Source organism: Schistocerca gregaria, unplaced genomic scaffold, assembly GCF_023897955.1.
Source record: "Schistocerca gregaria isolate iqSchGreg1 unplaced genomic scaffold, iqSchGreg1.2 ptg001130l, whole genome shotgun sequence".
In the NCBI taxonomy this organism is placed as follows: domain Eukaryota; kingdom Metazoa; phylum Arthropoda; class Insecta; order Orthoptera; family Acrididae; genus Schistocerca; species Schistocerca gregaria.
This window is the reverse complement of record NW_026062463.1, coordinates 13,625-38,505: the sequence shown is the minus strand read 5'-3', so window position 1 is coordinate 38,505 and position 24,881 is coordinate 13,625. Positions and strand designations below refer to the sequence as shown.

General features: G+C 49.0%; 44 non-coding genes across 44 annotated transcripts; all 44 read left to right on the top strand.

The window, feature by feature from the left end:
- Positions 1 to 432: 432 nt before the first annotated feature.
- Positions 433 to 514, top strand: Trnas-uga (transfer RNA serine (anticodon UGA)). The gene has a single exon. It is a non-coding gene; the product is annotated as a tRNA-Ser (tRNA).
- Positions 515 to 1,097: 583 nt separating this feature from the next.
- Trnaf-gaa (transfer RNA phenylalanine (anticodon GAA)) lies at positions 1,098 to 1,170 on the top strand. Its single transcript has one exon. It is a non-coding gene; the product is annotated as a tRNA-Phe (tRNA).
- A 536-nt stretch (positions 1,171 to 1,706) lies between these two features.
- Trnak-uuu (transfer RNA lysine (anticodon UUU)) lies at positions 1,707 to 1,779 on the top strand. The gene has a single exon. It is a non-coding gene; the product is annotated as a tRNA-Lys (tRNA).
- Positions 1,780 to 1,916: 137 nt separating this feature from the next.
- On the top strand, positions 1,917 to 1,998 carry Trnas-cga (transfer RNA serine (anticodon CGA)). Its single transcript has one exon. It is a non-coding gene; the product is annotated as a tRNA-Ser (tRNA).
- Positions 1,999 to 2,706: 708 nt separating this feature from the next.
- Trnas-uga (transfer RNA serine (anticodon UGA)) lies at positions 2,707 to 2,788 on the top strand. The gene has a single exon. It is a non-coding gene; the product is annotated as a tRNA-Ser (tRNA).
- A 583-nt stretch (positions 2,789 to 3,371) lies between these two features.
- Trnaf-gaa (transfer RNA phenylalanine (anticodon GAA)) lies at positions 3,372 to 3,444 on the top strand. The gene has a single exon. It is a non-coding gene; the product is annotated as a tRNA-Phe (tRNA).
- A 536-nt stretch (positions 3,445 to 3,980) lies between these two features.
- Trnak-uuu (transfer RNA lysine (anticodon UUU)) lies at positions 3,981 to 4,053 on the top strand. The gene has a single exon. It is a non-coding gene; the product is annotated as a tRNA-Lys (tRNA).
- Positions 4,054 to 4,190: 137 nt separating this feature from the next.
- Positions 4,191 to 4,272, top strand: Trnas-cga (transfer RNA serine (anticodon CGA)). The gene has a single exon. It is a non-coding gene; the product is annotated as a tRNA-Ser (tRNA).
- A 708-nt stretch (positions 4,273 to 4,980) lies between these two features.
- On the top strand, positions 4,981 to 5,062 carry Trnas-uga (transfer RNA serine (anticodon UGA)). The gene has a single exon. It is a non-coding gene; the product is annotated as a tRNA-Ser (tRNA).
- A 583-nt stretch (positions 5,063 to 5,645) lies between these two features.
- On the top strand, positions 5,646 to 5,718 carry Trnaf-gaa (transfer RNA phenylalanine (anticodon GAA)). Its single transcript has one exon. It is a non-coding gene; the product is annotated as a tRNA-Phe (tRNA).
- A 536-nt stretch (positions 5,719 to 6,254) lies between these two features.
- Positions 6,255 to 6,327, top strand: Trnak-uuu (transfer RNA lysine (anticodon UUU)). The gene has a single exon. It is a non-coding gene; the product is annotated as a tRNA-Lys (tRNA).
- Positions 6,328 to 6,464: 137 nt separating this feature from the next.
- Positions 6,465 to 6,546, top strand: Trnas-cga (transfer RNA serine (anticodon CGA)). Its single transcript has one exon. It is a non-coding gene; the product is annotated as a tRNA-Ser (tRNA).
- Positions 6,547 to 7,254: 708 nt separating this feature from the next.
- Positions 7,255 to 7,336, top strand: Trnas-uga (transfer RNA serine (anticodon UGA)). The gene has a single exon. It is a non-coding gene; the product is annotated as a tRNA-Ser (tRNA).
- Positions 7,337 to 7,919: 583 nt separating this feature from the next.
- On the top strand, positions 7,920 to 7,992 carry Trnaf-gaa (transfer RNA phenylalanine (anticodon GAA)). Its single transcript has one exon. It is a non-coding gene; the product is annotated as a tRNA-Phe (tRNA).
- Positions 7,993 to 8,528: 536 nt separating this feature from the next.
- On the top strand, positions 8,529 to 8,601 carry Trnak-uuu (transfer RNA lysine (anticodon UUU)). Its single transcript has one exon. It is a non-coding gene; the product is annotated as a tRNA-Lys (tRNA).
- Positions 8,602 to 8,738: 137 nt separating this feature from the next.
- Positions 8,739 to 8,820, top strand: Trnas-cga (transfer RNA serine (anticodon CGA)). The gene has a single exon. It is a non-coding gene; the product is annotated as a tRNA-Ser (tRNA).
- A 708-nt stretch (positions 8,821 to 9,528) lies between these two features.
- On the top strand, positions 9,529 to 9,610 carry Trnas-uga (transfer RNA serine (anticodon UGA)). Its single transcript has one exon. It is a non-coding gene; the product is annotated as a tRNA-Ser (tRNA).
- Positions 9,611 to 10,193: 583 nt separating this feature from the next.
- Trnaf-gaa (transfer RNA phenylalanine (anticodon GAA)) lies at positions 10,194 to 10,266 on the top strand. The gene has a single exon. It is a non-coding gene; the product is annotated as a tRNA-Phe (tRNA).
- Positions 10,267 to 10,802: 536 nt separating this feature from the next.
- Positions 10,803 to 10,875, top strand: Trnak-uuu (transfer RNA lysine (anticodon UUU)). The gene has a single exon. It is a non-coding gene; the product is annotated as a tRNA-Lys (tRNA).
- Positions 10,876 to 11,012: 137 nt separating this feature from the next.
- On the top strand, positions 11,013 to 11,094 carry Trnas-cga (transfer RNA serine (anticodon CGA)). Its single transcript has one exon. It is a non-coding gene; the product is annotated as a tRNA-Ser (tRNA).
- A 708-nt stretch (positions 11,095 to 11,802) lies between these two features.
- Positions 11,803 to 11,884, top strand: Trnas-uga (transfer RNA serine (anticodon UGA)). The gene has a single exon. It is a non-coding gene; the product is annotated as a tRNA-Ser (tRNA).
- Positions 11,885 to 12,467: 583 nt separating this feature from the next.
- Trnaf-gaa (transfer RNA phenylalanine (anticodon GAA)) lies at positions 12,468 to 12,540 on the top strand. The gene has a single exon. It is a non-coding gene; the product is annotated as a tRNA-Phe (tRNA).
- Positions 12,541 to 13,076: 536 nt separating this feature from the next.
- Positions 13,077 to 13,149, top strand: Trnak-uuu (transfer RNA lysine (anticodon UUU)). The gene has a single exon. It is a non-coding gene; the product is annotated as a tRNA-Lys (tRNA).
- Positions 13,150 to 13,286: 137 nt separating this feature from the next.
- Positions 13,287 to 13,368, top strand: Trnas-cga (transfer RNA serine (anticodon CGA)). The gene has a single exon. It is a non-coding gene; the product is annotated as a tRNA-Ser (tRNA).
- A 708-nt stretch (positions 13,369 to 14,076) lies between these two features.
- Trnas-uga (transfer RNA serine (anticodon UGA)) lies at positions 14,077 to 14,158 on the top strand. The gene has a single exon. It is a non-coding gene; the product is annotated as a tRNA-Ser (tRNA).
- A 583-nt stretch (positions 14,159 to 14,741) lies between these two features.
- Trnaf-gaa (transfer RNA phenylalanine (anticodon GAA)) lies at positions 14,742 to 14,814 on the top strand. The gene has a single exon. It is a non-coding gene; the product is annotated as a tRNA-Phe (tRNA).
- A 536-nt stretch (positions 14,815 to 15,350) lies between these two features.
- Trnak-uuu (transfer RNA lysine (anticodon UUU)) lies at positions 15,351 to 15,423 on the top strand. Its single transcript has one exon. It is a non-coding gene; the product is annotated as a tRNA-Lys (tRNA).
- Positions 15,424 to 15,560: 137 nt separating this feature from the next.
- Trnas-cga (transfer RNA serine (anticodon CGA)) lies at positions 15,561 to 15,642 on the top strand. The gene has a single exon. It is a non-coding gene; the product is annotated as a tRNA-Ser (tRNA).
- Positions 15,643 to 16,350: 708 nt separating this feature from the next.
- Positions 16,351 to 16,432, top strand: Trnas-uga (transfer RNA serine (anticodon UGA)). Its single transcript has one exon. It is a non-coding gene; the product is annotated as a tRNA-Ser (tRNA).
- Positions 16,433 to 17,015: 583 nt separating this feature from the next.
- On the top strand, positions 17,016 to 17,088 carry Trnaf-gaa (transfer RNA phenylalanine (anticodon GAA)). Its single transcript has one exon. It is a non-coding gene; the product is annotated as a tRNA-Phe (tRNA).
- Positions 17,089 to 17,624: 536 nt separating this feature from the next.
- On the top strand, positions 17,625 to 17,697 carry Trnak-uuu (transfer RNA lysine (anticodon UUU)). The gene has a single exon. It is a non-coding gene; the product is annotated as a tRNA-Lys (tRNA).
- Positions 17,698 to 17,834: 137 nt separating this feature from the next.
- On the top strand, positions 17,835 to 17,916 carry Trnas-cga (transfer RNA serine (anticodon CGA)). The gene has a single exon. It is a non-coding gene; the product is annotated as a tRNA-Ser (tRNA).
- A 708-nt stretch (positions 17,917 to 18,624) lies between these two features.
- Trnas-uga (transfer RNA serine (anticodon UGA)) lies at positions 18,625 to 18,706 on the top strand. The gene has a single exon. It is a non-coding gene; the product is annotated as a tRNA-Ser (tRNA).
- A 583-nt stretch (positions 18,707 to 19,289) lies between these two features.
- Positions 19,290 to 19,363, top strand: Trnaf-gaa (transfer RNA phenylalanine (anticodon GAA)). Its single transcript has one exon. It is a non-coding gene; the product is annotated as a tRNA-Phe (tRNA).
- Positions 19,364 to 19,900: 537 nt separating this feature from the next.
- Trnak-uuu (transfer RNA lysine (anticodon UUU)) lies at positions 19,901 to 19,973 on the top strand. Its single transcript has one exon. It is a non-coding gene; the product is annotated as a tRNA-Lys (tRNA).
- Positions 19,974 to 20,110: 137 nt separating this feature from the next.
- On the top strand, positions 20,111 to 20,192 carry Trnas-cga (transfer RNA serine (anticodon CGA)). The gene has a single exon. It is a non-coding gene; the product is annotated as a tRNA-Ser (tRNA).
- A 708-nt stretch (positions 20,193 to 20,900) lies between these two features.
- On the top strand, positions 20,901 to 20,982 carry Trnas-uga (transfer RNA serine (anticodon UGA)). The gene has a single exon. It is a non-coding gene; the product is annotated as a tRNA-Ser (tRNA).
- A 583-nt stretch (positions 20,983 to 21,565) lies between these two features.
- On the top strand, positions 21,566 to 21,639 carry Trnaf-gaa (transfer RNA phenylalanine (anticodon GAA)). The gene has a single exon. It is a non-coding gene; the product is annotated as a tRNA-Phe (tRNA).
- Positions 21,640 to 22,177: 538 nt separating this feature from the next.
- Trnak-uuu (transfer RNA lysine (anticodon UUU)) lies at positions 22,178 to 22,250 on the top strand. The gene has a single exon. It is a non-coding gene; the product is annotated as a tRNA-Lys (tRNA).
- A 137-nt stretch (positions 22,251 to 22,387) lies between these two features.
- Trnas-cga (transfer RNA serine (anticodon CGA)) lies at positions 22,388 to 22,469 on the top strand. Its single transcript has one exon. It is a non-coding gene; the product is annotated as a tRNA-Ser (tRNA).
- Positions 22,470 to 23,177: 708 nt separating this feature from the next.
- Positions 23,178 to 23,259, top strand: Trnas-uga (transfer RNA serine (anticodon UGA)). Its single transcript has one exon. It is a non-coding gene; the product is annotated as a tRNA-Ser (tRNA).
- Positions 23,260 to 23,842: 583 nt separating this feature from the next.
- Positions 23,843 to 23,915, top strand: Trnaf-gaa (transfer RNA phenylalanine (anticodon GAA)). Its single transcript has one exon. It is a non-coding gene; the product is annotated as a tRNA-Phe (tRNA).
- A 536-nt stretch (positions 23,916 to 24,451) lies between these two features.
- Trnak-uuu (transfer RNA lysine (anticodon UUU)) lies at positions 24,452 to 24,524 on the top strand. Its single transcript has one exon. It is a non-coding gene; the product is annotated as a tRNA-Lys (tRNA).
- Positions 24,525 to 24,661: 137 nt separating this feature from the next.
- On the top strand, positions 24,662 to 24,743 carry Trnas-cga (transfer RNA serine (anticodon CGA)). The gene has a single exon. It is a non-coding gene; the product is annotated as a tRNA-Ser (tRNA).
- The last annotated feature ends 138 nt before the right edge of the window (positions 24,744 to 24,881 follow it).

Genomic DNA, 24,881 nt, shown 5'->3' with positions numbered 1-24,881 from the left:
TTTCTCTCTTTTTTAAGAATCGCAATTCGGTCATTCGAGTGCGGAAAAAGCAATGGTGCAGCGTTTCTTTTCTTAAGATCTCGCAGCTACTTGCAAGTATGTCGACCACTTAAGACGACAGAAAACTAGCGTCAGCGGTGCGTCAGTGGGAAGTCGGTGAAGTCGCCATTGGAGCCATAAGCCAGTAATTACGTCATGCGAATCACTCGCATGCCACACAGCTGTACGATAGCTCAGTCGGTAGAGCGTTTGATTTTCAACCAAAGGGCGTTGGGTTCAACGCCATGTCTAGGAGAAAATTAATACACTTTCGTAACGGCTAATGTGCTGGCAATGGAAACACTACAGAAAAGAGTGAGGCCACGCCGCTTTCTGCCATTGGATTGCTTCTAAAGGTGCACTTTCACGTGTCGGAAGACGCTACTGCTACCGGCAGTCGTGGCCGAGTGGTTAAGGCGTCTGACTTGAAATCAGATTCCCTCTGGGAGCGTAGGTTCGAGTCCTGCCGACTGCGGAAATTTTGTAGCTCTCAAAAGATGGGCGTTCAGCTGCATTCTAGCAGTTGCGTCACTACTAAACACGTGGGTCGCCGGCAATGTGCAGTATTATTGGCTGCAGCGCTACAGTGGCACCCAGAAGCCACAGCTCATCGCCTCGTCACACTGCCGTCCACCAGGTGTGAGTGCAAGTGTCGCCTCTCTGGGCAGTGCAGATGTGTCCATTTTAACTTGCAGACAGTTACGTGTAGCAATTTATGAGCTAACGCAAGTCAAATGTTTTAGCGTGTGTATCTGCTACATACTGCCTCTCACATGGTAGAGAGCTCACTCCTTCTTGTGTCTCGTTCTCTGCACACGAGTTGCACGTGGCATCGATATAGCAAAGGTTTTCTAGAGAAAGCGAAGTCAATATTACATGAATCGAGTCGACATGTTTGCTTCTTACGATGATGGAATCAGAAGAAATGTGTGTGGTACTTCACTGCATCTGCTGCTCGCCTTTCAGCGTCCCTATGTCTTATCAGACGAAGATGACTGTGAAATTGGCGGCGATTCAGAGGTTAACGAAAACGCGCAAATCTGCGGACTTAGGTGTGAGCCGAAATAGCTCAGTTGGGAGAGCGTTAGACTGAAGATCTAAAGGTCCCTGGTTCGATCCCGGGTTTCGGCAAGCGTATGTTTTGAAGCTGATGCCAATGGAATTGCTCCGAGTCTGTGATGATGTAGGTACAGCCGATAACAAAAATGACTCTATCCTGTAACTGTTCAGGTTGTCTAGTGCTTGCCGTAAGAGGAACACAGTAGGCAACTCCCTGAGAAGTAAGAAAATACGAAAAGTCCTACCGACTGCGTTCCTTTTTTTGTGTCAGGAGGTGAAGAACGTCTCCAACGGAACCGTGAAATGAGCGAAAACGTGGGAAGCATTGCATTCGAAATGCTTGTGAAATTTCCAATTACTCAGTGAGTGTCGACAAAACACGTAAATCCTCTACTCCAACGTATGAGACCTAACGACTGCTGCGGTTTGTTTTTGCATCGTGTGTCAGCATTCTTCGATAGTCTGCTACGAGCTTAGCGCGACACGTTTGTAGACAGCATTCAGGCGACGTTTAATTAGTAACAGCTCCATGCAGCGATAGCACAGCTGTGAAGGACATGAGTCAATGTACAGCTGTGCATCGTGGGATGTTCTCTACTGTCGTGTGAGCCCGGATAGCTCAGTCGGTAGAGCATTAGGCTTTTAACCTAAGGGTCCAGGGTTCAAGTCCCTGTTCGGGCGGAAATTTTAATACTTTGGTAGCGATTCCTCTGGTAGCGGTGGAAACACTACGGAAAAGAATGCAGCTACGCCGTTTTCTGATGCCACATAGCTTTAAACCGTAGAAGTTGCATGTGTCGGAGAACCTCGCCCTACGGGCAGTCGTGGCCGAGTGGTTAAGGCGTCTGCCTCGAAATCAGATTTCCTCTGGGAGCGTAGGTTCGAATCCTACCGGCTGCGTGCGATTTTGCGTAAAGAGGAGCAAATATTTTCACACACGTGAACGCGGTTGCAAACCGATGGCGCCATCTTCAACAAGACGAAAATTTCCGTTTAACAATACTGAGTGTCGCGACGGCTGCTGCTTACTGTGGCTACCGGTTCTCCTCTCACTGACGCTGGGACTGCAGAAAGCCGTCGCAGGCCCACGAGTGCGCTCCCGTCATTTTCTCGCGTCGACGCCGAGTTCGTGAGTACACAGACGTGCTTGGAAGCGTTGGACAGAGCCAACATTCATTTCTCTCTTTTTTAAGAATCGCAATTCGGTCATTCGAGTGCGGAAAAAGCAATGGTGCAGCGTTTCTTTTCTTAAGATCTCGCAGCTACTTGCAAGTATGTCGACCACTTAAGACGACAGAAAACTAGCGTCAGCGGTGCGTCAGTGGGAAGTCGGTGAAGTCGCCATTGGAGCCATAAGCCAGTAATTACGTCATGCGAATCACTCGCATGCCACACAGCTGTACGATAGCTCAGTCGGTAGAGCGTTTGATTTTCAACCAAAGGGCGTTGGGTTCAACGCCATGTCTAGGAGAAAATTAATACACTTTCGTAACGGCTAATGTGCTGGCAATGGAAACACTACAGAAAAGAGTGAGGCCACGCCGCTTTCTGCCATTGGATTGCTTCTAAAGGTGCACTTTCACGTGTCGGAAGACGCTACTGCTACCGGCAGTCGTGGCCGAGTGGTTAAGGCGTCTGACTTGAAATCAGATTCCCTCTGGGAGCGTAGGTTCGAGTCCTGCCGACTGCGGAAATTTTGTAGCTCTCAAAAGATGGGCGTTCAGCTGCATTCTAGCAGTTGCGTCACTACTAAACACGTGGGTCGCCGGCAATGTGCAGTATTATTGGCTGCAGCGCTACAGTGGCACCCAGAAGCCACAGCTCATCGCCTCGTCACACTGCCGTCCACCAGGTGTGAGTGCAAGTGTCGCCTCTCTGGGCAGTGCAGATGTGTCCATTTTAACTTGCAGACAGTTACGTGTAGCAATTTATGAGCTAACGCAAGTCAAATGTTTTAGCGTGTGTATCTGCTACATACTGCCTCTCACATGGTAGAGAGCTCACTCCTTCTTGTGTCTCGTTCTCTGCACACGAGTTGCACGTGGCATCGATATAGCAAAGGTTTTCTAGAGAAAGCGAAGTCAATATTACATGAATCGAGTCGACATGTTTGCTTCTTACGATGATGGAATCAGAAGAAATGTGTGTGGTACTTCACTGCATCTGCTGCTCGCCTTTCAGCGTCCCTATGTCTTATCAGACGAAGATGACTGTGAAATTGGCGGCGATTCAGAGGTTAACGAAAACGCGCAAATCTGCGGACTTAGGTGTGAGCCGAAATAGCTCAGTTGGGAGAGCGTTAGACTGAAGATCTAAAGGTCCCTGGTTCGATCCCGGGTTTCGGCAAGTGTATGTTTTGAAGCTGATGCCAATGGAATTGCTCCGAGTCTGTGATGATGTAGGTACAGCCGATAACAAAAATGACTCTATCCTGTAACTGTTCAGGTTGTCTAGTGCTTGCCGTAAGAGGAACACAGTAGGCAACTCCCTGAGAAGTAAGAAAATACGAAAAGTCCTACCGACTGCGTTCCTTTTTTTGTGTCAGGAGGTGAAGAACGTCTCCAACGGAACCGTGAAATGAGCGAAAACGTGGGAAGCATTGCATTCGAAATGCTTGTGAAATTTCCAATTACTCAGTGAGTGTCGACAAAACACGTAAATCCTCTACTCCAACGTATGAGACCTAACGACTGCTGCGGTTTGTTTTTGCATCGTGTGTCAGCATTCTTCGATAGTCTGCTACGAGCTTAGCGCGACACGTTTGTAGACAGCATTCAGGCGACGTTTAATTAGTAACAGCTCCATGCAGCGATAGCACAGCTGTGAAGGACATGAGTCAATGTACAGCTGTGCATCGTGGGATGTTCTCTACTGTCGTGTGAGCCCGGATAGCTCAGTCGGTAGAGCATTAGGCTTTTAACCTAAGGGTCCAGGGTTCAAGTCCCTGTTCGGGCGGAAATTTTAATACTTTGGTAGCGATTCCTCTGGTAGCGGTGGAAACACTACGGAAAAGAATGCAGCTACGCCGTTTTCTGATGCCACATAGCTTTAAACCGTAGAAGTTGCATGTGTCGGAGAACCTCGCCCTACGGGCAGTCGTGGCCGAGTGGTTAAGGCGTCTGCCTCGAAATCAGATTTCCTCTGGGAGCGTAGGTTCGAATCCTACCGGCTGCGTGCGATTTTGCGTAAAGAGGAGCAAATATTTTCACACACGTGAACGCGGTTGCAAACCGATGGCGCCATCTTCAACAAGACGAAAATTTCCGTTTAACAATACTGAGTGTCGCGACGGCTGCTGCTTACTGTGGCTACCGGTTCTCCTCTCACTGACGCTGGGACTGCAGAAAGCCGTCGCAGGCCCACGAGTGCGCTCCCGTCATTTTCTCGCGTCGACGCCGAGTTCGTGAGTACACAGACGTGCTTGGAAGCGTTGGACAGAGCCAACATTCATTTCTCTCTTTTTTAAGAATCGCAATTCGGTCATTCGAGTGCGGAAAAAGCAATGGTGCAGCGTTTCTTTTCTTAAGATCTCGCAGCTACTTGCAAGTATGTCGACCACTTAAGACGACAGAAAACTAGCGTCAGCGGTGCGTCAGTGGGAAGTCGGTGAAGTCGCCATTGGAGCCATAAGCCAGTAATTACGTCATGCGAATCACTCGCATGCCACACAGCTGTACGATAGCTCAGTCGGTAGAGCGTTTGATTTTCAACCAAAGGGCGTTGGGTTCAACGCCATGTCTAGGAGAAAATTAATACACTTTCGTAACGGCTAATGTGCTGGCAATGGAAACACTACAGAAAAGAGTGAGGCCACGCCGCTTTCTGCCATTGGATTGCTTCTAAAGGTGCACTTTCACGTGTCGGAAGACGCTACTGCTACCGGCAGTCGTGGCCGAGTGGTTAAGGCGTCTGACTTGAAATCAGATTCCCTCTGGGAGCGTAGGTTCGAGTCCTGCCGACTGCGGAAATTTTGTAGCTCTCAAAAGATGGGCGTTCAGCTGCATTCTAGCAGTTGCGTCACTACTAAACACGTGGGTCGCCGGCAATGTGCAGTATTATTGGCTGCAGCGCTACAGTCGCACCCAGAAGCCACAGCTCATCGCCTCGTCACACTGCCGTCCACCAGGTGTGAGTGCAAGTGTCGCCTCTCTGGGCAGTGCAGATGTGTCCATTTTAACTTGCAGACAGTTACGTGTAGCAATTTATGAGCTAACGCAAGTCAAATGTTTTAGCGTGTGTATCTGCTACATACTGCCTCTCACATGGTAGAGAGCTCACTCCTTCTTGTGTCTCGTTCTCTGCACACGAGTTGCACGTGGCATCGATATAGCAAAGGTTTTCTAGAGAAAGCGAAGTCAATATTACATGAATCGAGTCGACATGTTTGCTTCTTACGATGATGGAATCAGAAGAAATGTGTGTGGTACTTCACTGCATCTGCTGCTCGCCTTTCAGCGTCCCTATGTCTTATCAGACGAAGATGACTGTGAAATTGGCGGCGATTCAGAGGTTAACGAAAACGCGCAAATCTGCGGACTTAGGTGTGAGCCGAAATAGCTCAGTTGGGAGAGCGTTAGACTGAAGATCTAAAGGTCCCTGGTTCGATCCCGGGTTTCGGCAAGCGTATGTTTTGAAGCTGATGCCAATGGAATTGCTCCGAGTCTGTGATGATGTAGGTACAGCCGATAACAAAAATGACTCTATCCTGTAACTGTTCAGGTTGTCTAGTGCTTGCCGTAAGAGGAACACAGTAGGCAACTCCCTGAGAAGTAAGAAAATACGAAAAGTCCTACCGACTGCGTTCCTTTTTTTGTGTCAGGAGGTGAAGAACGTCTCCAACGGAACCGTGAAATGAGCGAAAACGTGGGAAGCATTGCATTCGAAATGCTTGTGAAATTTCCAATTACTCAGTGAGTGTCGACAAAACACGTAAATCCTCTACTCCAACGTATGAGACCTAACGACTGCTGCGGTTTGTTTTTGCATCGTGTGTCAGCATTCTTCGATAGTCTGCTACGAGCTTAGCGCGACACGTTTGTAGACAGCATTCAGGCGACGTTTAATTAGTAACAGCTCCATGCAGCGATAGCACAGCTGTGAAGGACATGAGTCAGTGTACAGCTGTGCATCGTGGGATGTTCTCTACTGTCGTGTGAGCCCGGATAGCTCAGTCGGTAGAGCATTAGGCTTTTAACCTAAGGGTCCAGGGTTCAAGTCCCTGTTCGGGCGGAAATTTTAATACTTTGGTAGCGATTCCTCTGGTAGCGGTGGAAACACTACGGAAAAGAATGCAGCTACGCCGTTTTCTGATGCCACATAGCTTTAAACCGTAGAAGTTGCATGTGTCGGAGAACCTCGACCTACGGGCAGTCGTGGCCGAGTGGTTAAGGCGTCTGACTCGAAATCAGATTCCCTCTGGGAGCGTAGGTTCGAATCCTACCGGCTGCGTGCGATTTTGCGTAAAGAGGAGCAAATATTTTCACACACGTGAACGCGGTTGCAAACCGATGGCGCCATCTTCAACAAGACGAAAATTTCCGTTTAACAATACTGAGTGTCGCGACGGCTGCTGCTTACTGTGGCTACCGGTTCTCCTCTCACTGACGCTGGGACTGCAGAAAGCCGTCGCAGGCCCACGAGTGCGCTCCCGTCATTTTCTCGCGTCGACGCCGAGTTCGTGAGTACACAGACGTGCTTGGAAGCGTTGGACAGAGCCAACATTCATTTCTCTCTTTTTTAAGAATCGCAATTCGGTCATTCGAGTGCGGAAAAAGCAATGGTGCAGCGTTTCTTTTCTTAAGATCTCGCAGCTACTTGCAAGTATGTCGACCACTTAAGACGACAGAAAACTAGCGTCAGCGGTGCGTCAGTGGGAAGTCGGTGAAGTCGCCATTGGAGCCATAAGCCAGTAATTACGTCATGCGAATCACTCGCATGCCACACAGCTGTACGATAGCTCAGTCGGTAGAGCGTTTGATTTTCAACCAAAGGGTGTTGGGTTCAACGCCATGTCTAGGCGAAAATTAATACACTTTCGTAACGGCTAATGTGCTGGCAATGGAAACACTACAGAAAAGAGTGAGGCCACGCCGCTTTCTGCCATTGGATTGCTTCTAAAGGTGCACTTTCACGTGTCGGAAGACGCTACTGCTACCGGCAGTCGTGGCCGAGTGGTTAAGGCGTCTGACTTGAAATCAGATTCCCTCTGGGAGCGTAGGTTCGAGTCCTGCCGACTGCGGAAATTTTGTAGCTCTCAAAAGATGGGCGTTCAGCTGCATTCTAGCAGTTGCGTCACTACTAAACACGTGGGTCGCCGGCAATGTGCAGTATTATTGGCTGCAGCGCTACAGTGGCACCCAGAAGCCACAGCTCATCGCCTCGTCACACTGCCGTCCACCAGGTGTGAGTGCAAGTGTCGCCTCTCTGGGCAGTGCAGATGTGTCCATTTTAACTTGCAGACAGTTACGTGTAGCAATTTATGAGCTAACGCAAGTCAAATGTTTTAGCGTGTGTATCTGCTACATACTGCCTCTCACATGGTAGAGAGCTCACTCCTTCTTGTGTCTCGTTCTCTGCACACGAGTTGCACGTGGCATCGATATAGCAAAGGTTTTCTAGAGAAAGCGAAGTCAATATTACATGAATCGAGTCGACATGTTTGCTTCTTACGATGATGGAATCAGAAGAAATGTGTGTGGTACTTCACTGCATCTGCTGCTCGCCTTTCAGCGTCCCTATGTCTTATCAGACGAAGATGACTGTGAAATTGGCGGCGATTCAGAGGTTAACGAAAACGCGCAAATCTGCGGACTTAGGTGTGAGCCGAAATAGCTCAGTTGGGAGAGCGTTAGACTGAAGATCTAAAGGTCCCTGGTTCGATCCCGGGTTTCGGCAAGCGTATGTTTTGAAGCTGATGCCAATGGAATTGCTCCGAGTCTGTGATGATGTAGGTACAGCCGATAACAAAAATGACTCTATCCTGTAACTGTTCAGGTTGTCTAGTGCTTGCCGTAAGAGGAACACAGTAGGCAACTCCCTGAGAAGTAAGAAAATACGAAAAGTCCTACCGACTGCGTTCCTTTTTTTGTGTCAGGAGGTGAAGAACGTCTCCAACGGAACCGTGAAATGAGCGAAAACGTGGGAAGCATTGCATTCGAAATGCTTGTGAAATTTCCAATTACTCAGTGAGTGTCGACAAAACACGTAAATCCTCTACTCCAACGTATGAGACCTAACGACTGCTGCGGTTTGTTTTTGCATCGTGTGTCAGCATTCTTCGATAGTCTGCTACGAGCTTAGCGCGACACGTTTGTAGACAGCATTCAGGCGACGTTTAATTAGTAACAGCTCCATGCAGCGATAGCACAGCTGTGAAGGACATGAGTCAGTGTACAGCTGTGCATCGTGGGATGTTCTCTACTGTCGTGTGAGCCCGGATAGCTCAGTCGGTAGAGCATTAGGCTTTTAACCTAAGGGTCCAGGGTTCAAGTCCCTGTTCGGGCGGAAATTTTAATACTTTGGTAGCGATTCCTCTGGTAGCGGTGGAAACACTACGGAAAAGAATGCAGCTACGCCGTTTTCTGATGCCACATAGCTTTAAACCGTAGAAGTTGCATGTGTCGGAGAACCTCGACCTACGGGCAGTCGTGGCCGAGTGGTTAAGGCGTCTGACTCGAAATCAGATTCCCTCTGGGAGCGTAGGTTCGAATCCTACCGGCTGCGTGCGATTTTGCGTAAAGAGGAGCAAATATTTTCACACACGTGAACGCGGTTGCAAACCGATGGCGCCATCTTCAACAAGACGAAAATTTCCGTTTAACAATACTGAGTGTCGCGACGGCTGCTGCTTACTGTGGCTACCGGTTCTCCTCTCACTGACGCTGGGACTGCAGAAAGCCGTCGCAGGCCCACGAGTGCGCTCCCGTCATTTTCTCGCGTCGACGCCGAGTTCGTGAGTACACAGACGTGCTTGGAAGCGTTGGACAGAGCCAACATTCATTTCTCTCTTTTTTAAGAATCGCAATTCGGTCATTCGAGTGCGGAAAAAGCAATGGTGCAGCGTTTCTTTTCTTAAGATCTCGCAGCTACTTGCAAGTATGTCGACCACTTAAGACGACAGAAAACTAGCGTCAGCGGTGCGTCAGTGGGAAGTCGGTGAAGTCGCCATTGGAGCCATAAGCCAGTAATTACGTCATGCGAATCACTCGCATGCCACACAGCTGTACGATAGCTCAGTCGGTAGAGCGTTTGATTTTCAACCAAAGGGTGTTGGGTTCAACGCCATGTCTAGGCGAAAATTAATACACTTTCGTAACGGCTAATGTGCTGGCAATGGAAACACTACAGAAAAGAGTGAGGCCACGCCGCTTTCTGCCATTGGATTGCTTCTAAAGGTGCACTTTCACGTGTCGGAAGACGCTACTGCTACCGGCAGTCGTGGCCGAGTGGTTAAGGCGTCTGACTTGAAATCAGATTCCCTCTGGGAGCGTAGGTTCGAGTCCTGCCGACTGCGGAAATTTTGTAGCTCTCAAAAGATGGGCGTTCAGCTGCATTCTAGCAGTTGCGTCACTACTAAACACGTGGGTCGCCGGCAATGTGCAGTATTATTGGCTGCAGCGCTACAGTCGCACCCAGAAGCCACAGCTCATCGCCTCGTCACACTGCCGTCCACCAGGTGTGAGTGCAAGTGTCGCCTCTCTGGGCAGTGCAGATGTGTCCATTTTAACTTGCAGACAGTTACGTGTAGCAATTTATGAGCTAACGCAAGTCAAATGTTTTAGCGTGTGTATCTGCTACATACTGCCTCTCACATGGTAGAGAGCTCACTCCTTCTTGTGTCTCGTTCTCTGCACACGAGTTGCACGTGGCATCGATATAGCAAAGGTTTTCTAGAGAAAGCGAAGTCAATATTACATGAATCGAGTCGACATGTTTGCTTCTTACGATGATGGAATCAGAAGAAATGTGTGTGGTACTTCACTGCATCTGCTGCTCGCCTTTCAGCGTCCCTATGTCTTATCAGACGAAGATGACTGTGAAATTGGCGGCGATTCAGAGGTTAACGAAAACGCGCAAATCTGCGGACTTAGGTGTGAGCCGAAATAGCTCAGTTGGGAGAGCGTTAGACTGAAGATCTAAAGGTCCCTGGTTCGATCCCGGGTTTCGGCAAGCGTATGTTTTGAAGCTGATGCCAATGGAATTGCTCCGAGTCTGTGATGATGTAGGTACAGCCGATAACAAAAATGACTCTATCCTGTAACTGTTCAGGTTGTCTAGTGCTTGCCGTAAGAGGAACACAGTAGGCAACTCCCTGAGAAGTAAGAAAATACGAAAAGTCCTACCGACTGCGTTCCTTTTTTTGTGTCAGGAGGTGAAGAACGTCTCCAACGGAACCGTGAAATGAGCGAAAACGTGGGAAGCATTGCATTCGAAATGCTTGTGAAATTTCCAATTACTCAGTGAGTGTCGACAAAACACGTAAATCCTCTACTCCAACGTATGAGACCTAACGACTGCTGCGGTTTGTTTTTGCATCGTGTGTCAGCATTCTTCGATAGTCTGCTACGAGCTTAGCGCGACACGTTTGTAGACAGCATTCAGGCGACGTTTAATTAGTAACAGCTCCATGCAGCGATAGCACAGCTGTGAAGGACATGAGTCAATGTACAGCTGTGCATCGTGGGATGTTCTCTACTGTCGTGTGAGCCCGGATAGCTCAGTCGGTAGAGCATTAGGCTTTTAACCTAAGGGTCCAGGGTTCAAGTCCCTGTTCGGGCGGAAATTTTAATACTTTGGTAGCGATTCCTCTGGTAGCGGTGGAAACACTACGGAAAAGAATGCAGCTACGCCGTTTTCTGATGCCACATAGCTTTAAACCGTAGAAGTTGCATGTGTCGGAGAACCTCGCCCTACGGGCAGTCGTGGCCGAGTGGTTAAGGCGTCTGCCTCGAAATCAGATTTCCTCTGGGAGCGTAGGTTCGAATCCTACCGGCTGCGTGCGATTTTGCGTAAAGAGGAGCAAATATTTTCACACACGTGAACGCGGTTGCAAACCGATGGCGCCATCTTCAACAAGACGAAAATTTCCGTTTAACAATACTGAGTGTCGCGACGGCTGCTGCTTACTGTGGCTACCGGTTCTCCTCTCACTGACGCTGGGACTGCAGAAAGCCGTCGCAGGCCCACGAGTGCGCTCCCGTCATTTTCTCGCGTCGACGCCGAGTTCGTGAGTACACAGACGTGCTTGGAAGCGTTGGACAGAGCCAACATTCATTTCTCTCTTTTTTAAGAATCGCAATTCGGTCATTCGAGTGCGGAAAAAGCAATGGTGCAGCGTTTCTTTTCTTAAGATCTCGCAGCTACTTGCAAGTATGTCGACCACTTAAGACGACAGAAAACTAGCGTCAGCGGTGCGTCAGTGGGAAGTCGGTGAAGTCGCCATTGGAGCCATAAGCCAGTAATTACGTCATGCGAATCACTCGCATGCCACACAGCTGTACGATAGCTCAGTCGGTAGAGCGTTTGATTTTCAACCAAAGGGCGTTGGGTTCAACGCCATGTCTAGGAGAAAATTAATACACTTTCGTAACGGCTAATGTGCTGGCAATGGAAACACTACAGAAAAGAGTGAGGCCACGCCGCTTTCTGCCATTGGATTGCTTCTAAAGGTGCACTTTCACGTGTCGGAAGACGCTACTGCTACCGACAGTCGTGGCCGAGTGGTTAAGGCGTCTGACTTGAAATCAGATTCCCTCTGGGAGCGTAGGTTCGAGTCCTGCCGACTGCGGAAATTTTGTAGCTCTCAAAAGATGGGCGTTCAGCTGCATTCTAGCAGTTGCGTCACTACTAAACACGTGGGTCGCCGGCAATGTGCAGTATTATTGGCTGCAGCGCTACAGTGGCACCCAGAAGCCACAGCTCATCGCCTCGTCACACTGCCGTCCACCAGGTGTGAGTGCAAGTGTCGCCTCTCTGGGCAGTGCAGATGTGTCCATTTTAACTTGCAGACAGTTACGTGTAGCAATTTATGAGCTAACGCAAGTCAAATGTTTTAGCGTGTGTATCTGCTACATACTGCCTCTCACATGGTAGAGAGCTCACTCCTTCTTGTGTCTCGTTCTCTGCACACGAGTTGCACGTGGCATCGATATAGCAAAGGTTTTCTAGAGAAAGCGAAGTCAATATTACATGAATCGAGTCGACATGTTTGCTTCTTACGATGATGGAATCAGAAGAAATGTGTGTGGTACTTCACTGCATCTGCTGCTCGCCTTTCAGCGTCCCTATGTCTTATCAGACGAAGATGACTGTGAAATTGGCGGCGATTCAGAGGTTAACGAAAACGCGCAAATCTGCGGACTTAGGTGTGAGCCGAAATAGCTCAGTTGGGAGAGCGTTAGACTGAAGATCTAAAGGTCCCTGGTTCGATCCCGGGTTTCGGCAAGTGTATGTTTTGAAGCTGATGCCAATGGAATTGCTCCGAGTCTGTGATGATGTAGGTACAGCCGATAACAAAAATGACTCTATCCTGTAACTGTTCAGGTTGTCTAGTGCTTGCCGTAAGAGGAACACAGTAGGCAACTCCCTGAGAAGTAAGAAAATACGAAAAGTCCTACCGACTGCGTTCCTTTTTTTGTGTCAGGAGGTGAAGAACGTCTCCAACGGAACCGTGAAATGAGCGAAAACGTGGGAAGCATTGCATTCGAAATGCTTGTGAAATTTCCAATTACTCAGTGAGTGTCGACAAAACACGTAAATCCTCTACTCCAACGTATGAGACCTAACGACTGCTGCGGTTTGTTTTTGCATCGTGTGTCAGCATTCTTCGATAGTCTGCTACGAGCTTAGCGCGACACGTTTGTAGACAGCATTCAGGCGACGTTTAATTAGTAACAGCTCCATGCAGCGATAGCACAGCTGTGAAGGACATGAGTCAATGTACAGCTGTGCATCGTGGGATGTTCTCTACTGTCGTGTGAGCCCGGATAGCTCAGTCGGTAGAGCATTAGGCTTTTAACCTAAGGGTCCAGGGTTCAAGTCCCTGTTCGGGCGGAAATTTTAATACTTTGGTAGCGATTCCTCTGGTAGCGGTGGAAACACTACGGAAAAGAATGCAGCTACGCCGTTTTCTGATGCCACATAGCTTTAAACCGTAGAAGTTGCATGTGTCGGAGAACCTCGCCCTACGGGCAGTCGTGGCCGAGTGGTTAAGGCGTCTGCCTCGAAATCAGATTTCCTCTGGGAGCGTAGGTTCGAATCCTACCGGCTGCGTGCGATTTTGCGTAAAGAGGAGCAAATATTTTCACACACGTGAACGCGGTTGCAAACCGATGGCGCCATCTTCAACAAGACGAAAATTTCCGTTTAACAATACTGAGTGTCGCGACGGCTGCTGCTTACTGTGGCTACCGGTTCTCCTCTCACTGACGCTGGGACTGCAGAAAGCCGTCGCAGGCCCACGAGTGCGCTCCCGTCATTTTCTCGCGTCGACGCCGAGTTCGTGAGTACACAGACGTGCTTGGAAGCGTTGGACAGAGCCAACATTCATTTCTCTCTTTTTTAAGAATCGCAATTCGGTCATTCGAGTGCGGAAAAAGCAATGGTGCAGCGTTTCTTTTCTTAAGATCTCGCAGCTACTTGCAAGTATGTCGACCACTTAAGACGACAGAAAACTAGCGTCAGCGGTGCGTCAGTGGGAAGTCGGTGAAGTCGCCATTGGAGCCATAAGCCAGTAATTACGTCATGCGAATCACTCGCATGCCACACAGCTGTACGATAGCTCAGTCGGTAGAGCGTTTGATTTTCAACCAAAGGGTGTTGGGTTCAACGCCATGTCTAGGCGAAAATTAATACACTTTCGTAACGGCTAATGTGCTGGCAATGGAAACACTACAGAAAAGAGTGAGGCCACGCCGCTTTCTGCCATTGGATTGCTTCTAAAGGTGCACTTTCACGTGTCGGAAGACGCTACTGCTACCGGCAGTCGTGGCCGAGTGGTTAAGGCGTCTGACTTGAAATCAGATTCCCTCTGGGAGCGTAGGTTCGAGTCCTGCCGACTGCGGAAATTTTGTAGCTCTCAAAAGATGGGCGTTCAGCTGCATTCTAGCAGTTGCGTCACTACTAAACACGTGGGTCGCCGGCAATGTGCAGTATTATTGGCTGCAGCGCTACAGTCGCACCCAGAAGCCACAGCTCATCGCCTCGTCACACTGCCGTCCACCAGGTGTGAGTGCAAGTGTCGCCTCTCTGGGCAGTGCAGATGTGTCCATTTTAACTTGCAGACAGTTACGTGTAGCAATTTATGAGCTAACGCAAGTCAAATGTTTTAGCGTGTGTATCTGCTACATACTGCCTCTCACATGGTAGAGAGCTCACTCCTTCTTGTGTCTCGTTCTCTGCACACGAGTTGCACGTGGCATCGATATAGCAAAGGTTTTCTAGAGAAAGCGAAGTCAATATTACATGAATCGAGTCGACATGTTTGCTTCTTACGATGATGGAATCAGAAGAAATGTGTGTGGTACTTCACTGCATCTGCTGCTCGCCTTTCAGCGTCCCTATGTCTTATCAGACGAAGATGACTGTGAAATTGGCGGCGATTCAGAGGTTAACGAAAACGCGCAAATCTGCGGACTTAGGTGTGAGCCGAAATAGCTCAGTTGGGAGAGCGTTAGACTGAAGATCTAAAGGTCCCTGGTTCGATCCCGGGTTTCGGCAAGCGTATGTTTTGAAGCTGATGCCAATGGAATTGCTCCGAGTCTGTGATGATGTAGGTACAGCCGATAACAAAAATGACTCTATCCTGTAACTGTTCAGGTTGTCTAGTGCTTGCCGTAAGAGGAACACAGTAGGCAACTCCCTGAGAAGTAAGAAAATACGAAAAGTCCTACCGACTGCGTTCCTTTTTTTGTGTCAGGAGGTGAAGAACGTCTCCAACGGAACCGTGAAATGAGCGAAAACGTGGGAAGCATTGCATTCGAAATGCTTGTGAAATTTCCAATTACTCAGTGAGTGTCGACAAAACACGTAAATCCTCTACTCCAACGTATGAGACCTAACGACTGCTGCGGTTTGTTTTTGCATCGTGTGTCAGCATTCTTCGATAGTCTGCTACGAGCTTAGCGCGACACGTTTGTAGACAGCATTCAGGCGACGTTTAATTAGTAACAGCTCCATGCAGCGATAGCACAGCTGTGAAGGACATGAGTCAGTGTACAGCTGTGCATCGTGGGATGTTCTCTACTGTCGTGTGAGCCCGGATAGCTCAGTCGGTAGAGCATTAGGCTTTTAACCTAAGGGTCCAGGGTTCAAGTCCCTGTTCGGGCGGAAATTTTAATACTTTGGTAGCGATTCCTCTGGTAGCGGTGGAAACACTACGGAAAAGAATGCAGCTACGCCGTTTTCTGATGCCACATAGCTTTAAACCGTAGAAGTTGCATGTGTCGGAGAACCTCGACCTACGGGCAGTCGTGGCCGAGTGGTTAAGGCGTCTGACTCGAAATCAGATTCCCTCTGGGAGCGTAGGTTCGAATCCTACCGGCTGCGTGCGATTTTGCGTAAAGAGGAGCAAATATTTTCACACACGTGAACGCGGTTGCAAACCGATGGCGCCATCTTCAACAAGACGAAAATTTCCGTTTAACAATACTGAGTGTCGCGACGGCTGCTGCTTACTGTGGCTACCGGTTCTCCTCTCACTGACGCTGGGACTGCAGAAAGCCGTCGCAGGCCCACGAGTGCGCTCCCGTCATTTTCTCGCGTCGACGCCGAGTTCGTGAGTACACAGACGTGCTTGGAAGCGTTGGACAGAGCCAACATTCATTTCTCTCTTTTTTAAGAATCGCAATTCGGTCATTCGAGTGCGGAAAAAGCAATGGTGCAGCGTTTCTTTTCTTAAGATCTCGCAGCTACTTGCAAGTATGTCGACCACTTAAGACGACAGAAAACTAGCGTCAGCGGTGCGTCAGTGGGAAGTCGGTGAAGTCGCCATTGGAGCCATAAGCCAGTAATTACGTCATGCGAATCACTCGCATGCCACACAGCTGTACGATAGCTCAGTCGGTAGAGCGTTTGATTTTCAACCAAAGGGTGTTGGGTTCAACGCCATGTCTAGGCGAAAATTAATACACTTTCGTAACGGCTAATGTGCTGGCAATGGAAACACTACAGAAAAGAGTGAGGCCACGCCGCTTTCTGCCATTGGATTGCTTCTAAAGGTGCACTTTCACGTGTCGGAAGACGCTACTGCTACCGGCAGTCGTGGCCGAGTGGTTAAGGCGTCTGACTTGAAATCAGATTCCCTCTGGGAGTGTAGGTTCGAGTCCTGCCGACTGCGGAAATTTTGTAGCTCTCAAAAGATGGGCGTTCAGCTGCATTCTAGCAGTTGCGTCACTACTAAACACGTGGGTCGCCGGCAATGTGCAGTATTATTGGCTGCAGCGCTACAGTCGCACCCAGAAGCCACAGCTCATCGCCTCGTCACACTGCCGTCCACCAGGTGTGAGTGCAAGTGTCGCCTCTCTGGGCAGTGCAGATGTGTCCATTTTAACTTGCAGACAGTTACGTGTAGCAATTTATGAGCTAACGCAAGTCAAATGTTTTAGCGTGTGTATCTGCTACATACTGCCTCTCACATGGTAGAGAGCTCACTCCTTCTTGTGTCTCGTTCTCTGCACACGAGTTGCACGTGGCATCGATATAGCAAAGGTTTTCTAGAGAAAGCGAAGTCAATATTACATGAATCGAGTCGACATGTTTGCTTCTTACGATGATGGAATCAGAAGAAATGTGTGTGGTACTTCACTGCATCTGCTGCTCGCCTTTCAGCGTCCCTATGTCTTATCAGACGAAGATGACTGTGAAATTGGCGGCGATTCAGAGGTTAACGAAAACGCGCAAATCTGCGGACTTAGGTGTGAGCCGAAATAGCTCAGTTGGGAGAGCGTTAGACTGAAGATCTAAAGGTCCCTGGTTCGATCCCGGGTTTCGGCAAGCGTATGTTTTGAAGCTGATGCCAATGGAATTGCTCCGAGTCTGTGATGATGTAGGTACAGCCGATAACAAAAATGACTCTATCCTGTAACTGTTCAGGTTGTCTAGTGCTTGCCGTAAGAGGAACACAGTAGGCAACTCCCTGAGAAGTAAGAAAATACGAAAAGTCCTACCGACTGCGTTCCTTTTTTTGTGTCAGGAGGTGAAGAACGTCTCCAACGGAACCGTGAAATGAGCGAAAACGTGGGAAGCATTGCATTCGAAATGCTTGTGAAATTTCCAATTACTCAGTGAGTGTCGACAAAACACGTAAATCCTCTACTCCAACGTATGAGACCTAACGACTGCTGCGGTTTGTTTTTGCATCGTGTGTCAGCATTCTTCGATAGTCTGCTACGAGCTTAGCGCGACACGTTTGTAGACAGCATTCAGGCGACGTTTAATTAGTAACAGCTCCATGCAGCGATAGCACAGCTGTGAAGGACATGAGTCAGTGTACAGCTGTGCATCGTGGGATGTTCTCTACTGTCGTGTGAGCCCGGATAGCTCAGTCGGTAGAGCATTAGGCTTTTAACCTAAGGGTCCAGGGTTCAAGTCCCTGTTCGGGCGGAAATTTTAATACTTTGGTAGCGATTCCTCTGGTAGCGGTGGAAACACTACGGAAAAGAATGCAGCTACGCCGTTTTCTGATGCCACATAGCTTTAAACCGTAGAAGTTGCATGTGTCGGAGAACCTCGACCTACGGGCAGTCGTGGCCGAGTGGTTAAGGCGTCTGACTCGAAATCAGATTCCCTCTGGGAGCGTAGGTTCGAATCCTACCGGCTGCGTGCGATTTTGCGTAAAGAGGAGCAAATATTTTCACACACGTGAACGCGGTTGCAAACCGATGGCGCCATCTTCAACAAGACGAAAATTTCCGTTTAACAATACTGAGTGTCGCGACGGCTGCTGCTTACTGTGGCTACCGGTTCTCCTCTCACTGACGCTGGGACTGCAGAAAGCCGTCGCAGGCCCACGAGTGCGCTCCCGTCATTTTCTCGCGTCGACGCCGAGTTCGTGAGTACACAGACGTGCTTGGAAGCGTTGGACAGAGCCAACATTCATTTCTCTCTTTTTTAAGAATCGCAATTCGGTCATTCGAGTGCGGAAAAAGCAATGGTGCAGCGTTTCTTTTCTTAAGATCTCGCAGCTACTTGCAAGTATGTCGACCACTTAAGACGACAGAAAACTAGCGTCAGCGGTGCGTCAGTGGGAAGTCGGTGAAGTCGCCATTGGAGCCATAAGCCAGTAATTACGTCATGCGAATCACTCGCATGCCACACAGCTGTACGATAGCTCAGTCGGTAGAGCGTTTGATTTTCAACCAAAGGGTGTTGGGTTCAACGCCATGTCTAGGCGAAAATTAATACACTTTCGTAACGGCTAATGTGCTGGCAATGGAAACACTACAGAAAAGAGTGAGGCCACGCCGCTTTCTGCCATTGGATTGCTTCTAAAGGTGCACTTTCACGTGTCGGAAGACGCTACTGCTACCGGCAGTCGTGGCCGAGTGGTTAAGGCGTCTGACTTGAAATCAGATTCCCTCTGGGAGTGTAGGTTCGAGTCCTGCCGACTGCGGAAATTTTGTAGCTCTCAAAAGATGGGCGTTCAGCTGCATTCTAGCAGTTGCGTCACTACTAAACACGTGGGTCGCCGGCAATGTGCAGTATTATTGGCTGCAGCGCTACAGTCGCACCCAGAAGCCACAGCTCATCGCCTCGTCACACTGCCGTCCACCAGGTGTGAGTGCAAGTGTCGCCTCTCTGGGCAGTGCAGATGTGTCCATTTTAACTTGCAGACAGTTACGTGTAGCAATTTATGAGCTAACGCAAGTCAAATGTTTTAGCGTGTGTATCTGCTACATACTGCCTCTCACATGGTAGAGAGCTCACTCCTTCTTGTGTCTCGTTCTCTGCACACGAGTTGCACGTGGCATCGATATAGCAAAGGTTTTCTAGAGAAAGCGAAGTCAATATTACATGAATCGAGTCGACATGTTTGCTTCTTACGATGATGGAATCAGAAGAAATGTGTGTGGTACTTCACTGCATCTGCTGCTCGCCTTTCAGCGTCCCTATGTCTTATCAGACGAAGATGACTGTGAAATTGGCGGCGATTCAGAGGTTAACGAAAACGCGCAAATCTGCGGACTTAGGTGTGAGCCGAAATAGCTCAGTTGGGAGAGCGTTAGACTGAAGATCTAAAGGTCCCTGGTTCGATCCCGGGTTTTCGGCAAGCGTATGTTTTGAAGCTGATGCCAATGGAATTGCTCCGAGTCTGTGATGATGTAGGTACAGCCGATAACAAAAATGACTCTATCCTGTAACTGTTCAGGTTGTCTAGTGCTTGCCGTAAGAGGAACACAGTAGGCAACTCCCTGAGAAGTAAGAAAATACGAAAAGTCCTACCGACTGCGTTCCTTTTTTTGTGTCAGGAGGTGAAGAACGTCTCCAACGGAACCGTGAAATGAGCGAAAACGTGGGAAGCATTGCATTCGAAATGCTTGTGAAATTTCCAATTACTCAGTGAGTGTCGACAAAACACGTAAATCCTCTACTCCAACGTATGAGACCTAACGACTGCTGCGGTTTGTTTTTGCATCGTGTGTCAGCATTCTTTCGATAGTCTGCTACGAGCTTAGCGCGACACGTTTGTAGACAGCATTCAGGCGACGTTTAATTAGTAACAGCTCCATGCAGCGATAGCACAGCTGTGAAGGACATGAGTCAATGTACAGCTGTGCATCGTGGGATGTTCTCTACTGTCGTGTGAGCCCGGATAGCTCAGTCGGTAGAGCATTAGGCTTTTAACCTAAGGGTCCAGGGTTCAAGTCCCTGTTCGGGCGGAAATTTTAATACTTTGGTAGCGATTCCTCTGGTAGCGGTGGAAACACTACGGAAAAGAATGCAGCTACGCCGTTTTCTGATGCCACATAGCTTTAAACCGTAGAAGTTGCATGTGTCGGAGAACCTCGCCCTACGGGCAGTCGTGGCCGAGTGGTTAAGGCGTCTGACTCGAAATCAGATTCCCTCTGGGAGCGTAGGTTCGAATCCTACCGGCTGCGTGCGATTTTGCGTAAAGAGGAGCAAATATTTTCACACACGTGAACGCGGTTGCAAACCGATGGCGCCATCTTCAACAAGACGAAAATTTCCGTTTAACAATACTGAGTGTCGCGACGGCTGCTGCTTACTGTGGCTACCGGTTCTCCTCTCACTGACGCTGGGACTGCAGAAAGCCGTCGCAGGCCCACGAGTGCGCTCCCGTCATTTTCTCGCGTCGACGCCGAGTTCGTGAGTACACAGACGTGCTTGGAAGCGTTGGACAGAGCCAACATTCATTTCTCTCTTTTTTAAGAATCGCAATTCGGTCATTCGAGTGCGGAAAAAGCAATGGTGCAGCGTTTCTTTTCTTAAGATCTCGCAGCTACTTGCAAGTATGTCGACCACTTAAGACGACAGAAAACTAGCGTCAGCGGTGCGTCAGTGGGAAGTCGGTGAAGTCGCCATTGGAGCCATAAGCCAGTAATTACGTCATGCGAATCACTCGCATGCCACACAGCTGTACGATAGCTCAGTCGGTAGAGCGTTTGATTTTCAACCAAAGGGCGTTGGGTTCAACGCCATGTCTAGGAGAAAATTAATACACTTTCGTAACGGCTAATGTGCTGGCAATGGAAACACTACAGAAAAGAGTGAGGCCACGCCGCTTTCTGCCATTGGATTGCTTCTAAAGGTGCACTTTCACGTGTCGGAAGACGCTACTGCTACCGGCAGTCGTGGCCGAGTGGTTAAGGCGTCTGACTTGAAATCAGATTCCCTCTGGGAGCGTAGGTTCGAGTCCTGCCGACTGCGGAAATTTTGTAGCTCTCAAAAGATGGGCGTTCAGCTGCATTCTAGCAGTTGCGTCACTACTAAACACGTGGGTCGCCGGCAATGTGCAGTATTATTGGCTGCAGCGCTACAGTCGCACCCAGAAGCCACAGCTCATCGCCTCGTCACACTGCCGTCCACCAGGTGTGAGTGCAAGTGTCGCCTCTCTGGGCAGTGCAGATGTGTCCATTTTAACTTGCAGACAGTTACGTGTAGCAATTTATGAGCTAACGCAAGTCAAATGTTTTAGCGTGTGTATCTGCTACATACTGCCTCTCACATGGTAGAGAGCTCACTCCTTCTTGTGTCTCGTTCTCTGCACACGAGTTGCACGTGGCATCGATATAGCAAAGGTTTTCTAGAGAAAGCGAAGTCAATATTACATGAATCGAGTCGACATGTTTGCTTCTTACGATGATGGAATCAGAAGAAATGTGTGTGGTACTTCACTGCATCTGCTGCTCGCCTTTCAGCGTCCCTATGTCTTATCAGACGAAGATGACTGTGAAATTGGCGGCGATTCAGAGGTTAACGAAAACGCGCAAATCTGCGGACTTAGGTGTGAGCCGAAATAGCTCAGTTGGGAGAGCGTTAGACTGAAGATCTAAAGGTCCCTGGTTCGATCCCGGGTTTTCGGCAAGCGTATGTTTTGAAGCTGATGCCAATGGAATTGCTCCGAGTCTGTGATGATGTAGGTACAGCCGATAACAAAAATGACTCTATCCTGTAACTGTTCAGGTTGTCTAGTGCTTGCCGTAAGAGGAACACAGTAGGCAACTCCCTGAGAAGTAAGAAAATACGAAAAGTCCTACCGACTGCGTTTCCTTTTTTTGTGTCAGGAGGTGAAGAACGTCTCCAACGGAACCGTGAAATGAGCGAAAACGTGGGAAGCATTGCATTCGAAATGCTTGTGAAATTTCCAATTACTCAGTGAGTGTCGACAAAACACGTAAATCCTCTACTCCAACGTATGAGACCTAACGACTGCTGCGGTTTGTTTTTGCATCGTGTGTCAGCATTCTTTCGATAGTCTGCTACGAGCTTAGCGCGACACGTTTGTAGACAGCATTCAGGCGACGTTTAATTAGTAACAGCTCCATGCAGCGATAGCACAGCTGTGAAGGACATGAGTCAATGTACAGCTGTGCATCGTGGGATGTTCTCTACTGTCGTGTGAGCCCGGATAGCTCAGTCGGTAGAGCATTAGGCTTTTAACCTAAGGGTCCAGGGTTCAAGTCCCTGTTCGGGCGGAAATTTTAATACTTTGGTAGCGATTCCTCTGGTAGCGGTGGAAACACTACGGAAAAGAATGCAGCTACGCCGTTTTCTGATGCCACATAGCTTTAAACCGTAGAAGTTGCATGTGTCGGAGAACCTCGCCCTACGGGCAGTCGTGGCCGAGTGGTTAAGGCGTCTGACTCGAAATCAGATTCCCTCTGGGAGCGTAGGTTCGAATCCTACCGGCTGCGTGCGACTTTGCGTAAAGAGGAGCAAATATTTTCACACACGTGAACGCGGTTGCAAACCGATGGCGCCATCTTCAACAAGACGAAAATTTCCGTTTAACAATACTGAGTGTCGCGACGGCTGCTGCTTACTGTGGCTACCGGTTCTCCTCTCACTGACGCTGGGACTGCAGAAAGCCGTCGCAGGCCCACGAGTGCGCTCCCGTCATTTTCTCGCGTCGACGCCGAGTTCGTGAGTACACAGACGTGCTTGGAAGCGTTGGACAGAGCCAACATTCATTTCTCTCTTTTTTAAGAATCGCAATTCGGTCATTCGAGTGCGGAAAAAGCAATGGTGCAGCGTTTCTTTTCTTAAGATCTCGCAGCTACTTGCAAGTATGTCGACCACTTAAGACGACAGAAAACTAGCGTCAGCGGTGCGTCAGTGGGAAGTCGGTGAAGTCGCCATTGGAGCCATAAGCCAGTAATTACGTCATGCGAATCACTCGCATGCCACACAGCTGTACGATAGCTCAGTCGGTAGAGCGTTTGATTTTCAACCAAAGGGTGTTGGGTTCAACGCCATGTCTAGGCGAAAATTAATACACTTTCGTAACGGCTAATGTGCTGGCAATGGAAACACTACAGAAAAGAGTGAGGCCACGCCGCTTTCTGCCATTGGATTGCTTCTAAAGGTGCACTTTCACGTGTCGGAAGACGCTACTGCTACCGGCAGTCGTGGCCGAGTGGTTAAGGCGTCTGACTTGAAATCAGATTCCCTCTGGGAGCGTAGGTTCGAGTCCTGCCGACTGCGGAAATTTTGTAGCTCTCAAAAGATGGGCGTTCAGCTGCATTCTAGCAGTTGCGTCACTACTAAACACGTGGGTCGCCGGCAATGTGCAGTATTATTGGCTGCAGCGCTACAGTCGCACCCAGAAGCCACAGCTCATCGCCTCGTCACACTGCCGTCCACCAGGTGTGAGTGCAAGTGTCGCCTCTCTGGGCAGTGCAGATGTGTCCATTTTAACTTGCAGACAGTTACGTGTAGCAATTTATGAGCTAACGCAAGTCAAATGTTTTAGCGTGTGTATCTGCTACATACTGCCTCTCACATGGTAGAGAGCTCACTCCTTCTTGTGTCTCGTTCTCTGCACACGAGTTGCACGTGGCATCGATATAGCAAAGGTTTTCTAGAGAAAGCGAAGTCAATATTACATGAATCGAGTCGACATGTTTGCTTCTTACGATGATGGAATCAGAAGAAATGTGTGTGGTACTTCACTGCATCTGCTGCTCGCCTTTCAGCGTCCCTATGTCTTATCAGACGAAGATGACTGTGAAATTGGCGGCGATTCAGAGGTTAACGAAAACGCGCAAATCTGCGGACTTAGGTGTGAGCCGAAATAGCTCAGTTGGGAGAGCGTTAGACTGAAGATCTAAAGGTCCCTGGTTCGATCCCGGGTTTCGGCAAGCGTATGTTTTGAAGCTGATGCCAATGGAATTGCTCCGAGTCTGTGATGATGTAGGTACAGCCGATAACAAAAATGACTCTATCCTGTAACTGTTCAGGTTGTCTAGTGCTTGCCGTAAGAGGAACACAGTAGGCAACTCCCTGAGAAGTAAGAAAATACGAAAAGTCCTACCGACTGCGTTCCTTTTTTTGTGTCAGGAGGTGAAGAACGTCTCCAACGGAACCGTGAAATGAGCGAAAACGTGGGAAGCATTGCATTCGAAATGCTTGTGAAATTTCCAATTACTCAGTGAGTGTCGACAAAACACGTAAATCCTCTACTCCAACGTATGAGACCTAACGACTGCTGCGGTTTGTTTTTGCATCGTGTGTCAGCATTCTTCGATAGTCTGCTACGAGCTTAGCGCGACACGTTTGTAGACAGCATTCAGGCGACGTTTAATTAGTAACAGCTCCATGCAGCGATAGCACAGCTGTGAAGGACATGAGTCAGTGTACAGCTGTGCATCGTGGGATGTTCTCTACTGTCGTGTGAGCCCGGATAGCTCAGTCGGTAGAGCATTAGGCTTTTAACCTAAGGGTCCAGGGTTCAAGTCCCTGTTCGGGCGGAAATTTTAATACTTTGGTAGCGATTCCTCTGGTAGCGGTGGAAACACTACGGAAAAGAATGCAGCTACGCCGTTTTCTGATGCCACATAGCTTTAAACCGTAGAAGTTGCATGTATCGGAGAACCTCGCCCTACGGGCAGTCGTGGCCGAGTGGTTAAGGCGTCTGACTCGAAATCAGATTCCCTCTGGGAGCGTAGGTTCGAATCCTACCGGCTGCGTGCGATTTTGCGTAAAGAGGATATTCCGCCGCCAGCGGCCGTGCTGTGCGGACGTGCGGTGCGGCTGTTGCGGTGTTTACATCGTCGCTGCGAGCGGCCGGCGCTGTGTGGCGAGTGCGCGCCTTCTGCGTTAGTCAT